This window comes from Mauremys reevesii, linkage group 9 (genome assembly GCF_016161935.1).
Source record: "Mauremys reevesii isolate NIE-2019 linkage group 9, ASM1616193v1, whole genome shotgun sequence".
In the NCBI taxonomy this organism is placed as follows: domain Eukaryota; kingdom Metazoa; phylum Chordata; order Testudines; family Geoemydidae; genus Mauremys; species Mauremys reevesii.
Genome location: NC_052631.1, coordinates 36356974 through 36370504, shown reverse-complemented (window position 1 = coordinate 36370504; position 13531 = coordinate 36356974). Strand labels below are relative to the sequence as shown.

Sequence of the window (13531 nt, the reverse complement as noted above, 5' to 3'; positions counted from 1 at the left end):
CCGACTGCCCGCTGCGAGTTCTGCTGCAGCCTTCACCTTCACCAGCTCCAGGCCCCACCCCAGCTGCTCTCTCCCTCAGCCAGACTCTGAACCCCACGTCAGCCGCCCCCACAAACCGCACCACACACTGCTCACTGTTCCATGGCTGCCAACTGCTCTGCAGACTGACTGCTCTGCCTGCCAGCTGCTTGGTGATAGATCAGGCTCCTCTCCCACCCACACACAGCACTCCAGTGATCTAGCTTAAGCTAAGCTCTCTTTTAGTGATTTCAACTTGTAGTAGGAGAGCCCCACTGCCACATGGCCCAACGTGAATTCAGGTCAGCAGCCTCTAGATGGACTCCTAAAGGATTCAAAATTAGCTCTGCTCTTTAACAGTGGAGAGAGGAGGAAGTGCTATTGGTGTTCCAGGCCCTCAAAAGGGGCCCATACCATCAGGTACACACACCAGTCCCCAGCCTCTCTCCCTTCACTGGGTTTTGGAACCCCTGTCCCTTGTCTGGCAAGTACTATTTAATGTAGGTTGAGTCATTTCTGTCATAAAGCAGTCTCATAGTTCCTCATTCACATAATTAAGGTAACAGCCCCTTTTTTTCCTTCCTGCCCCAATAACAAAGAAATTGGGGATTCCACAGTGTGAAAATAACCTTCCCATGCTGCTGTGTGTTATGCTAAGTGGAGTGGGTTTACCAATGCAAATGCACATTCCTAAAATTCCTTTGCCCACTCCTCATAATGTACCTCCTCATAATGTACCACCAGATGTCAGGGTAGGGCTCATCCTGACTCTGCTTACACCAGTATAACTTTCCCATGTCTATAACTCTCTGGAGTGCAGTTCTACATTTAAAAAAAAAGACTAAGTAAAATGGCACCTTCTTAATCAAAAGATCTGCTTCCTGGGTAAATTCAGTGTCTCATCTGCTTGCTTTACTTTATTTTTTTCCTGCATTGCAGAGCCAACATGTGTCCTCCACTGTGTGCACACATTAGTGACACAGAAGAAAAATGGGTAGCTAGCTGACTAAAGGCCTGATCCTTGCTCAACTCAAAGGATATCTTACCATTGACATCAGTGGACGTTGGCTCCATGGTCCAAAGGCAAGCCACTGCTGGCATCTCCGCGGTCACCCCCTGCTCGGTACCGTTCATGGTTGAGGGAATGTTCCCAATGCCGTTCACCACTCATTGACCGCCCCATTCATAGTTCACACCAGGCACTGTCGACCCCTGCCAGGTTGTCTGGCTGGGTTCCGACTAACAGGGGCTCCAGGCACTGCTCCACCTAGAGGAGTCGGGCCTGTCGAGACCAAGACAGATGCACCAGAGGTCCTCATCGCCGAGGGGTTACCGTAGCCAGTTGTGACACAAACATTAGCGCCATTACCGTTCATTGTCTCGCTCCAGGTCCCCGCCACAGTACCACTCCCGCCGTCCCGGGCGTCGATCGCCATAACCTCGCCGTCGCAGATCTTCCCACTGGAGCCGATTGCGAAGCAGCTGCTACTAGCAGTACTGTTTCTCCACATCGGGATCACGGTCTCGTGGTTGGCACCGGTCCTGCCGCCGCTGCTCCCCCTGGTCCAGGGACAGTGACAGGTCTCCGGCCAGCCCGGCCTCCCTTCATAACTGTAGATTGATGGGACAGGCCAATGAGGCTGAACAGCCTGCTCTGCCAGTGCCACAGCAGGTGCAGTGATACCAGGCTCCTAGGCTGGCACCGTGGTACCAATGGGTCCCTGATGCAGCCCTCAGTGGGGGCTTGCTCGGTGGCAGGAGCCTCGGAACGGCCATCGACCTCTCTTTCCCAGCCTCCTAGGAAGGAGTCGGTGGGATGTACATCTTCCCTTCAGTGCCCAGAGGGCGACCAAGCGGTGGGACCCTTGGTACTGGTAGGTACGCAGAGTACTGCGCCTGCATCCTCACCCTCCCCTGATGAGGCAATTACGGCCCCTCCTCCCTCTGTCCCGCAGGACTCTAAAGCTCTCCAGGAACTATTGAAAAGGGTGGCATCGAGCCTCAACCTTCAGGTTGAGGAGGTGGAGAAACACTCAGATTCCCTCTTCAATGTCCTGTCCACCTCAGCACTGGGCAGGGTGGCTCTTGCCTGCCATAAAAGGGTGGCAAACATTTCGAACGCCTTGTGGCAAACCCCATCTTCCTTGCCCCCCATCTCTAAGAGAACTGAACAGAAGTACTTTGCTTCTGCCAAGGGGCATGAATACCTGTACATCCACCCTGCCCCCAATTCCCTGGTGGTTGAGTCGGTCAACCACAGGGAGCGGCAGGGCAAACCAGCCCATACTCTGAAAAATAAAGACTCAAGGAGGCTGGATTTATTTGGGAGAAATGTTTATTCATCCTCGAGTTTCCAATTAAGGGTGGCAAACCATCAGGCTCTCCTGGGTCAGTATGAGATCAATTTTTGGGGCTCTCTACCCAAATTCGAGGACTCCCTCCAGGAGTGTGACAGGAAGGAGTTCAAAGCTCTGGTGGAGGAGGGTACAACAGCTGCCAGGGCAACCCTGCAGGCAGCATCGGATGCTGCAGATACAGCTGCATCGTCCATGGCCTCCGTGGTGTCCATGAGGAGGGCATCGTGGCTCCTGCTGTCTGGGCTGTCCAGCGAGGTGCAGAACTCCTTGCAGAACCTCCAATTTGATGGCAAGACCCTGTTTGTTGAACAGACGGACGTGAAGTTGAACGGCCTGAAAGATTCTCTCACTACACTTAAGACTCTTGGCCTCTATGTTCTGGCTCTGGCTAGACGTAAGTTTAAGCCACAGCAGGCTCCCACCCAGGCCACTCACTGTAAATACGACCCCCCCTTATAAAAAGTTGCGGGACTATAAGAAATGCCCACAGAGGCAGTCCCAGTCTGTCCCCCAGCCTGGGTCCTCCAAGGGTAAACAGGCGAGGAAACGTCAGCTTTGACGGGACGCCCAGAGGCGACCTACCAGTTCACACCAGGGATCCACCTGCAATAAAGCTTCCCTTCTCCAACTGGTTGTGTGCTTTTCTCCTGGAGTGGTTGCAGCTGACCTCAGACCGATGGATCCTCAACACTGTCTCCCGGGGCTACACCCTCCAGTTTACCTCTACCTCGCCCAACCACCCTCCGCCCCCATCCTTCCTGAGGGACCCCCTCACAAGGCCCTGCTCAAGCAGGAAGTGGGGTGGCTCCTTGGCCTAGCAGCAGTGGAAGTGGTGCAAACGGAGTTCAGATACAAAGGTTTCTACTCCCACTGTTTCCTTATCCCGAAGGCCAAAGGGGGGCTCAAGCCCATCCTGGACCTGCGAGGCCTGAACCAGTACATGGTAAAGCTCAAGTTCCGCATTGTCTATCTGCACTCCATCATCCCCTCCCTGGATCCCGGGGACTGGTACGCCGCCCTCAATCTGCAGGACACGTACTTCCACATTCATATATTCAAGGGGCACAGACGTTTCCTCCGTTTCATGGTTGGGCAAGAGAACTACCAATTTACGGTCCTCCCATTTGGCCTGTCCACTGCTCCCAGGGTATTTACAAAGTGCATGTCTATGGTGGCGGCCTACCTCAGATGTCGTGAGGTCCAGATCTTCCCCCATCTGGATGACTGGCTGGTCCAGGACAGCTCCCAGTCACAGGTGTGGGATCACGTGGTGCTCCTCCTGTCCACACACGCCACCCTGGGCCTGTTAGTGAATGACACCAAGTCCACGTTAAATTCTATGTGCTGTACTGGGACTAATGGGGCAGTCCTGGACGCAACATTGGACAGGGCCTCCCTCCCACTGGACAGATTCGAGACCCTGAAAGCTCTCATTGACACAGTCGCAAAGTTTCCTAGGACGACAGCCAGAGCATGTCTCCAGCTCCGGGGTCACATGTCAGCATGAACATATGTGGTTCACCATGCCAGAGTCAGGATGAGGCCCCTACAGCTCTGGTTGGCCTCGGTGTTCTCCCAGGCCAGAGACAAGATGGAAAAGGTCCTCACTGTGCCCAAGCCAGTGATCGCCTCCCTACAATGATGGTCATCCTTGGGGAACATTCTCCGCGGGGTCCCGTTCAAGGGCAGGCTCCCATCAGTGGAGCTGATGTCCGACGCATCGGCCTGGGGTGAGGAGCTCATGTGGGGGATGTTCAGACCCAAAGTCTGTGGTCTGTGCTGAACCTTGCCCTGTATATAAATGTCAAGGAACTCAGGGTGGTCTGGTTGGCGTGCGTGGCCTTCCGCTCGCACCAGTCAGGGTTCTCATGGAAAACACGGCCTTGATGTTTTACATCAACAGACAAGGTGGGGCCCCCTCCTCTGCCCTCTGCCAGGAAGCCCTCAGGCTGTAGGACTTCTGTATAGCCCACAACATTTGCCTACAGGCCTACCACCTACTGGGTGCCCAAAACTTGCAGGTGGATCGCCTGAGCTGAGACTACTCCTCTCAGCACGAGTGGTCTCTACACCCAGAGGTGGTGCATAGACTTTTCCAAGAGTGGGGAACTTCCCAGGTGGACCTGTTCACAACTCAGCAGAACAGCTGGTGTCCCCAGTTCTGCTCTGGAGGGGGAGGGCTGGGAATGGGCGCCATCTCTGATGCCTTCCTCCTATCCTGGTCAGGCCAGCTTCTCTATGCCTTCCCCACGATCCTGCTGATTGGCAAGGTCCTGGAAAAGATAAGGACAGACAGGACCTGGGTCCTCCTGATTGCCCCATCGTGGCCCAGACAACATTGGTACAGGACCCTCACAAGCCTGGCGGTTGCTCCGCCGTGGCCGTTTCCATTCCACTCAGACCTGCTCTCCCAGGAAAATGGCCGCCTCCTCCAAGCCAGCCTAGCGGCACTGCACCTCACGGCATGGCTGCTCAATGGTTAGGCCGAGGAAAGGACATGCTTGGAAGGGTTTCAGCGCATCCTCTTGGAAAGCAAGCGACCCTCCATGCATCGTATCTATTTGGCTAAGTGGTCTCGGTTTTCCTAATGGGCGGCTGAGCGGGGCATTTTCCCAATCCAGCTCATTTTAGACAATCTCCTTCACCTTAGAGCCCAAGGCCTGGCGCCCTCATCCATCAAGCTGCACTTGGCGGCCATATTGGCCTGCCACCCGTTGGTGCAAGGACACACGGTATTCTCCCATACTATGACTGGCCGATTCCTTAAGGGATTGGATCATCTCTTCTCGTGCGTTAGGCCCCCAGTCCTGCAGTAGGACCTGAACTTGGTGCTGGTCCAGTTGAAGGGTTCCCCCTTTGAGCTGCTAGCTACATGCTTCTGGTTGCACCTCTCATGTCAGCTAGGTGGGTCTTGGAACTCAGGGCCTTGACTTCTGAGCCCCCATACATGGTGTTCCATAAGGATAAGGTCCAGCTCTGCCCACATCCTTCATTCCTCCCAAAGGTGGTCTCCGCCTACCACCTGGGTCAGGACACTTTCCTGCCAGTCCTCTGCCCCAAGTCCCATGCGTCCAGTGAGGAGCACTCCCTCCACACGCTGGATGTGAAATGGGCTCTGGCCTTTTACCTGGAGTGGACTAAGCCATTCAGGAAGTCTTCGCAGCTGTTCATCGCTTTGGCTGAACACATGAGGGGGTCGGTCAATCTCCACTGGATCTCCCAACTGGATCAGCTTGTGCATCCGTACCTGTTATGACCTGGCAGGAAACCCTCCGCCATCAATTGTGAGGGCACACTCAACTAGGGCACAAGCCTTGTCGGCTGCCTTTTTAGCCCATGTCCCCATTCAGGACATTTGTAGGGCTGGCATGTGGTCTTCAGTTAACACATTCACCTCACATTATGCAATCGACTCCTAGACCAGGGAAGATGCCAGGTTCGGCAGGGCTGTGCTCCGTCCTGAGAGTTTGTGAACTCCTACCCACCTCCAAAAGATATAGGTTGGAATCATCTATTGTGGAATGCACATGAGCAATCACTCGAAGAAGAAAAGACAGTTACCTTTTCCGTAACTGGTGTTCTTCGAGATGTGTTGCTCATGTCTATTCTGCATCCTGCCCTCCTTCCTCTCTGTTGGAGTTGTCTGGCAAGAAGGAACTGAGGGTGGGGAGAGCGCACAGTGCCCCTTATACTGTGCCATAGAGATGCCACTCCGGGATCACTGGGGTGCTCCCCTACGGTTTCTGCTAGGGGAAAAACTTCCAGCACCGGTGCATGTGGCGAGCATGCACACCTGTTGTGGAATAGACATGAGCAACACATCTCGAAGAACACCAGTTACAGAAAAGATAACTGTCTTTTGGTAGTGGGGCAAAGCTGCAGTGCACAGGGCCAGCCGCTCCTCCTGCTGGCCGGTCAGTGCAGCCTCTGCTACGTGCCAGCTCTCAACCAGCAGGACCCCACCCTCCATCTTGTTTCCGGCAGGTGCCAGCCGGTTATGTGTCACCTCTGCTGCCCAGCCATCGGCTGTTTACGTGCTCCCCCTCTTGCTTTCCTCTTCCTGCTTTGTCCCTTCACACCCCACTCTCCTCCCAGCCCCACTGCTCCTCCATATCCCACCCGGCAGGAGTGCGTCACACTCCCAGCCTTGTGTGGAGAACCAGCCCCTGGTTGGAGCACTCAGCTCACCAACAGCCTGGCCAGCAGGCTCCTTCCTTCCCCCACTGCCTCTGGCTGGGCTGGCACTTCAGGAGAGCCCAAGACCCTCCAGCCCGGGGTGCTGGCCAGGAGGAGCCAAGCACTGAATGTACCAAAGCCCCGCACAGCGCTGGCACAGAGTAGCCTCTCCGCCCCTCAGCTAAGCTCTGGAGTGGCAGGTGGGAAGTGAGTTCCAGCCTGTTCATGCCCCGAACCTGCAAGCGCCACAGTAGTCCCCCAGGCAGGGGCTTAGCACCCTCTTCATTTGCCCCCCCCTGCCCCTCCCCACCCAGGGTCATGCTCCCAGGAGGCATGGGGCTGCTCCATCCCCTAGGCACCCTCCCCTGCTGAGCCACCTCTCTGGCCGGGTTCTTTCATAGGCCCACATGGATGTCAGGCCAACGGGGAGAAATTAGTTAGAGGCACCATGAGACTTCACACCTGAACACTTGGGAACAAAGAAATTGATTGAGCCATATAGTAATGGATTCCCTCTGGAATGGGTGGGCCTTTCTTCTACTTAATACAAATTCTCTCCTACAAGGAGGAGTGGATATAGGAGAAAATCTGGTTCTTGATTTAGCAAAGTTCTTTTTAGCCAGAATTCTATAGGTTCTAGTAACAAAAGATTTGTTTATCACAGTATTTCTGGCAGCTATTATTCAAAATATACCGTATATCCTAAGTAACTTCAGATGTGTTCTGTTGTTGAATAACTTCACACCTGATAAGTTGTGCTGTATTTTATTTTTATTCTGTTTATTCAGACTCTAACACAGTCAGCTGATAGTCTGTTGTCCAATTTTGCAGTGACTGCCTGCATAATTTCTGCTTTTTAATTAATTTTCATATTTAAAAGACTACTTTATATCAATGCTTACTCAAAACACTGATGGGAATTTGTCTAGTTCTAACTTGTCGGATCTTGGGTTGGAGAAAAATCCTGTGTGGTCAATTTAATTTTAGGCATATTGTTCTGTTCAGTGGCTTCCTAAAGTTTAATTGTAAAGACTTTTTAATCAAAGTGAACCACTCTTTCTTGCACATGCATGTAGAAAATGCTAAAGCTAAGATTATTATGTCTAGAGCAATAATGACTGTTAAATAGTAATTAGGTTTGTGTAAAAGTTTCCATTCTAAGGTCCTGTTTTCAGATGGTCACAATTTTCTCAAATGGTGATTATTTTGAGTGGAAATTTTCCAGGCTGATGATCTGGTCCTGGAAGATGTACCCGTCAATGGTATGCTGTGAGGATGCACAGATTTACCTGCAATGAGAACCTTTTAAAATAGATGCCTTGGTCTCTGTTTGAGAGTGAATGTTTGTGAAAAGTCTGATAAAAAATAACTCAGCCATTTGGAAATATGTGGAGAGTTAAAAACAAGAGCACTCTATTCCTGTTAAACATTCTTGGAATGTTTTGTTTCACCAGCTCAAGTGCCAAAAGTGCGGAGGGTAAAAAGCTAAAATCTATTAGGTTGATAATCCTCAGGGAAAAGTGGTAGGGAAATTCCATATTTTGGGGAAAGGAGGATGTATTTTTTTGGCAGCTTTCTCTTTTAAAAGTCAGCTGTTTGCAATCTTAGAAAGAATCACAACAAAATGGCTTAGGGATGGAGGGTGAGTGAGACAGTCACAAGTGCATGATACCATATTACTGAGTGCCCAGAAATATGGTAACCGCCTCACCAAACAAAGACATGGTCCCTGCCCAGAAAAACACATCACCTTGATTTGATATGACACAGTGAATGAGAGTCAGAATCAGAAATGTGAGAAAGGTGCAGGGGAAGAGAAGGACAAGGAATAAGATCATGTGGTTGCTCAGTGGGATATATACATCGTGACCTCTATTTTATTATTTTTTAAATAATTTAGCCCTGTCCTTTTCATAGGCAAGAGGGTGGTTATTTTTTTTAGACGAGACTTGAAGGGGGTAAAGAAGGCACTTTAGAAACCACGTTTGTGATGGGCATTCCAAACATAAGAGGCAACATGGAAGAAAACCCAGAGCTATTTCTGAGAGGGGGAGATGGGCAGGGTATTAAGATACTGAGGGGGGTACTGGGCACATAGAAGGTGACAAGGTCAGAGATGGAAGCTAGGACTGCATGATGTAAAGTCTTGAAAGCACAGCCATGGGATTTTTTTTTTTTAATGAGAAGTTGTGGGCTTAGTACAAGTATTAGTGGATGAGGTAGGTTCTATGGCCTGTTGTTGTGTAGGAGGTCAGACAAGATGATGCTAATGGTCTCTTGTGCCCTTAAAATCTATTAACATGATAACCCAACAGAGAGCCACTGAAATGACTCAGAGGGAGGGTGAAATGATTAATGTGACAGGTGAGACAGGGTTCTAGCAGCAGCATTTTGGGTAATGTGAGGTTAATTATCCAAAAGACATTAGAAGAGAAGGACATGGATAAGTAATTTGGACAGAATGAAAAGAGTGGGTAGCTTGAAAGGAATGGTGAGTAAATTCATTTATTATGTGAGTGTACTTTCTCGTGGTTTTCATCCCTGCAAGCATGAGTAGTATGTATGGGAGGTGAATGAATAACTTGCAATTAATAAGAAATATCCAAATGTGACCTTTTCTTCTGTTTATCAACTGTCTGAAAACAGATGGAATACTTTCAAGCATGGGACTTTCTTTAGAATGGCTGCTGAAGAATCAGCAAATTTATTCCTGATCAGTAGCATGCTAGCAAAGAGTTTGTCATGCTGTGTTGGACAATTTACATAACATTACTATTGTTTGTTCCCTGATTGGATGATTTATGTAAGTAACCAACACACCTGAACTGTTGATCTTACCATTAAATATACAGTTCAAAATTTTGTCAGAAAGTATTAACACTTACATTTAATCAGGGTTTCTCAAACAGGGGTCACCGCTTGTGTAGGGAAAGCCCCTGGCGGGACGGGCTGGTTTGTTTACCTGCCCCATCCGCAGGTCCAGCTGATCGCAGCTCCCAGTAGCCGCGGTTCACTGCTCTGTGCCAATGGGAGCTGCTGGAAGTGGCGGACAGTATGTCCCTCGGTCTGCGCTGCTTCCAGCAGCCCCCATTGGCCTGGAGTGGTGATCCGCGGCTGGACCTGCGGCTGGGGCAAGTAAACAAACTGGCCCGGCCCGCCAGGGGATTTCCCTACACAAGCGGCGTCCCCTGTTTGAGAAACCCTGCATTTAATGTTTTCTATTCACTAGCAGTTGATTGAAGCTTGAGCATTCAAATATTCATGAAATGGGACACAGGAACATTGGGTGCACATCAAAATTCTCTTTATTATACAAGTGAATATGAATTGAGCATGTGACTAGTCTTTGTTCACCTCTAACACGTATCTCTGGGGATATTATTCTCTAATATTTCCAGTCAAATAAAAATATCCTTCCTGTGATACAGCATGGCCAGAGGGCAGCAGGAGAGTGTTAGCAGGGAGCCTTATTCCCTGCAAGGGGTGGAAGGTTTGCTATAGATTAACTAGAGCACCTGAAGCCAATTAGAGTACCAGCAGTGAGTCACATGATATAAACCCCTGCTTCAGGTCAGACAGTGTGGGTTGTTGGAGCAGGAAGGTTTGGTTGGAGCAGAGAGTGGTTTGAAGGAGTTGAAGCAGAGAACAGTTTTGAAGAGAGACAAAAGGAAAGTTTGGAAGAGTGCTGCGGTGGGCTGAGAAGTCCAAAAACCCTAGGTAAGGGGCACCTGGCTTGTGTAGAAGGAAGGCAAGAAACCCCTCCACAAGCTGAAGGGCAGGCGAGGGAAGTAACCCAGGGGAAGGAACCACCAGTACAAGTGTTTCACCACTAACCTCAGGGCCCCTGGGTTGGGACCTGGAGAAGAGGGCGGGCCCAGGTCCGTCCCTCTCCACTCCACTCCTCAAGGACACTAGTGGGGTAATTAAAAATACCAGTTCAGAGGCAATCAATGGCGCCCTGAACCTTCCCCAAAGAAGAGAAAGCGCGAGACCCAGCATAACAGTACCGGCAATTTGCCACATTCCCTAGATGTGCTTCACTTCAAGAGACTCTTGTGAAACTGCAGAATCCCCTGTTCTTGCATCACTTCCTTTCATTGAATTCTTTTTGATGGTTGTGAAATAATAACCCACTTCTAGCATGTATAGCTAAAAAGACCACACACATTTCTGTGTATCAGCTGTGCCTTGTTTACATTGGGTGGCTAATTCCATGTCATTAGCCAACAGATACAATTTAAGACTATAAAATAGGGAAAATAATAATTCCATTGGATTAACAATATTATTATTAAAATATACAAGGAGTGATTATTTCTCACCAAATGCTTCAGTGTGAATATCTGTGCCTGAGAAAAAGGAAGCTGGGAAGGCTATGTGTCACTCAGAGAAACCGTCCTGCTGCTAGCAGAGATTCAGACTTTGTATTATCTTTCAGACTGGGTTTTACTTTCTCTTACAGCATTATGAAATATTAATTTTTACAAATTTTAGTTAATTTTCTATCCACCTACTTGCATAGACCTTGTCTACATTTTTTTAATGTAATCAGCATAACTCACATTTTTTGGGGAGGAGGGGAGACAATACTTGGTGACAGTTTTCCATAATGGAGGGTGCCTGAAGACAGTGCAGAGGACAGTGGGATGCCTACCTACCATGCAACGTGCTTTTGCCCATACAAATTGACTCTGTGTGAACTATAGTGTGCTAGGGGAAGCAAACAAGCTTGAACTCGCTGTCAAAATAGTTGTGTCAGTTGCACTTTGTTATTACAACTTTCTAGAGTAGTCAAGGCCTTTATTTTGAAATTCTGCTACTGGTTGTCAGCTTCTCAGAGGGGGAAACTTACCCACCTTACTAGAAAGAAATGTTTGCACTGCCACCCCTGCCCAGCAGTTCTGATGGAGGTCAGTAGACTTAACTTGATCCTGGGACTCCAATGGACTTCCAACAATGGAGACTATCTGGGGTTGTGGTGATTCAGGGTACGGGTAAAAGAGCCTGTCTGTCACTGGGGTTGGTGGTGTCTTCTGACCTGTATTTTGCATGTAGTGACAAAATCTCTGCTCATTTACACTCTTGCAACCTGTCACAATTCCAGGCCGATCCAGCATGTGGTCATAGTGTTGCAGATGAGCCTTTACTTGATTTTTTATTCCTCGCACAGGGTATCAATAAGTTCAAACAGTCAGCACAGAACATATGACTTACATCCCAGTGGGGCAATTAGGTCATTCTCAGTCCGTGTCCTCCACCTGAGTCCAGTGTTCACCACTACCCGGGCTCTTCCTCCAGAGTTCAGTCTCTGCCTCTGGCGTTAGGCCTCTTGCCCCTACTGGAATAATATCCTTTCTCTGAAAGACCATCCACTGCAACTCTTCTCCATGGATAGTGGGTGACCCTTGCCAGGCCAGGCTTCTGGCCAATGTCTGGTGGACTCCTGGCGGAGACCAGGCCCTCTTGGATGTCTGCTGGCTGCAGCCCTCTATCTAGGAGGCTCTTATTTTCTCTTCTTAAAGGTTCCCTGTCCTGGTAGGTTCCCCAGGGAGCTTACCTTCTAGGCTTCCTGCACAGCTCTCTGGCTCAGGTTTCTCTTAGTAACTCCCCTCCTCAGAAATCTCCTGTCTCCCTTCAGAGATCCCTCTAACTGAACTTGGTGAAGCTTTTTAGGTCCAGGTGCTTGTTTATTAATCAGCCACTTGGGGCAGTCAATTACCCCCAGGTGGGGCCTTCATAAGGCAGTCACAGCCAGATTGGGCCCTAATTCTCCATAAAGTGCAGTTGCCCTGCGTCACAGCCACATTGACTAGAAGTGAATGGACTCATGGGACTGTTTCATTAGAGCTTTGTGAGGTCAAACTCATGAGTTGATCAGAGCCCATTTTTAGGACCCACTGTGCATTCTAGTTACTAATCTTCTCTTCCTGTCATGGACCTGGTGGGAAATCCTGGGCCCATGGCAAAACTCCCATTAAGTTCAATGGGACCAAAATTTCAGCCTTGGAATCAGGAATTTACTATTTAAGTCCCTTTTCATTGGCATGCAGAATAAAAAAAAAATAAAAAAGGCTGTTACCTTGCAAATGGGCCTAATTCATACGCTTATATATGCCCTCTCTCCTACACACCTGAATTTACTCACCCACATCCTCCTTTCTGTGGTCTTCAGTTCTCCTGCTATTGGTGTTAATGCAGACTTTTGGGATAATGGTACAAAGAGCAATTCTGAGGATATTTTTATGCCAAAAATTAATACAGTCCTTAGACTCAATCACCTGAGCTACAAAACTGGAGAATAATAAATGCCACCATTTTAACACCTGGGCTTTAAAGGGAACACAATACAAAAAGGACTGCAGAATGCTGGTCTGCATTTATAATCATGCAAAGATAGAGGCTATCAGAGTGTAGTTCAAACATTAATGAAGTATGGCATTTTCCTTACAACAGCTGCAATAGTGTGACTATCTCAAGAAAAAAATCTTGGAGGAAATGTTACAAATGCATGTGATGTGTCTGCCTGATGTTGAAGGAAAGCCCGAGTGCCTTGTATGTTCGAGATATAGTTCAACATCTGTTATCTGTGTGAAAATGACATCTGTTATGCTATTAAGGTCATAGCGACCTGGGATGCTACGCTGAGATGGCTGTGAAACAACATGAACAGCTTTTTATTTGTAAACCATTTTATCCAGGATTGAAAAAAAAAGATAATGCAGCTTGTTCATCTAAGGCTATGCTCCCTCAATGAACCAGTGGGATTTTGTGGGTGGAACTGAGAAAGCACAATTTATCCTATTCGTCCCTTACTGAACACCATTTTCTGGGAGAGCAGACTGAAGATTTCTCTCATGGCTTGGTTTGGTGTGGGGGAGGAGAAGGTCAGGATGATGTTCCTGTTGAGCTGTTAGCTAGGCACAGTTGCTTGCTGGTGCCCTGGAGAGAGATTATGCTGGTTCAACCTTGGTGAAGGCACC

The 13531-nt window shown here is 49.1% G+C and overlaps 1 long non-coding RNA gene across 2 annotated transcripts; it reads right to left on the bottom strand.

Moving 5' to 3' along the window:
• Positions 1 to 2569: 2569 nt before the first annotated feature.
• Positions 2570 to 11880, bottom strand: LOC120371609. 2 transcript variants are annotated; one of them, XR_005584488.1, is made up of 3 exons: positions 11766 to 11880; positions 3559 to 3678; positions 2570 to 2672 (listed from the first exon to the last, which is right to left on the bottom strand). It is a non-coding gene; the product is annotated as an uncharacterized LOC120371609 (long non-coding RNA). The 2 variants fall into 2 exon arrangements; XR_005584487.1 differs by lacking the exon at positions 11766 to 11880 and adding an exon at positions 11408 to 11660.
• Positions 11881 to 13531: the final 1651 nt, after the last annotated feature.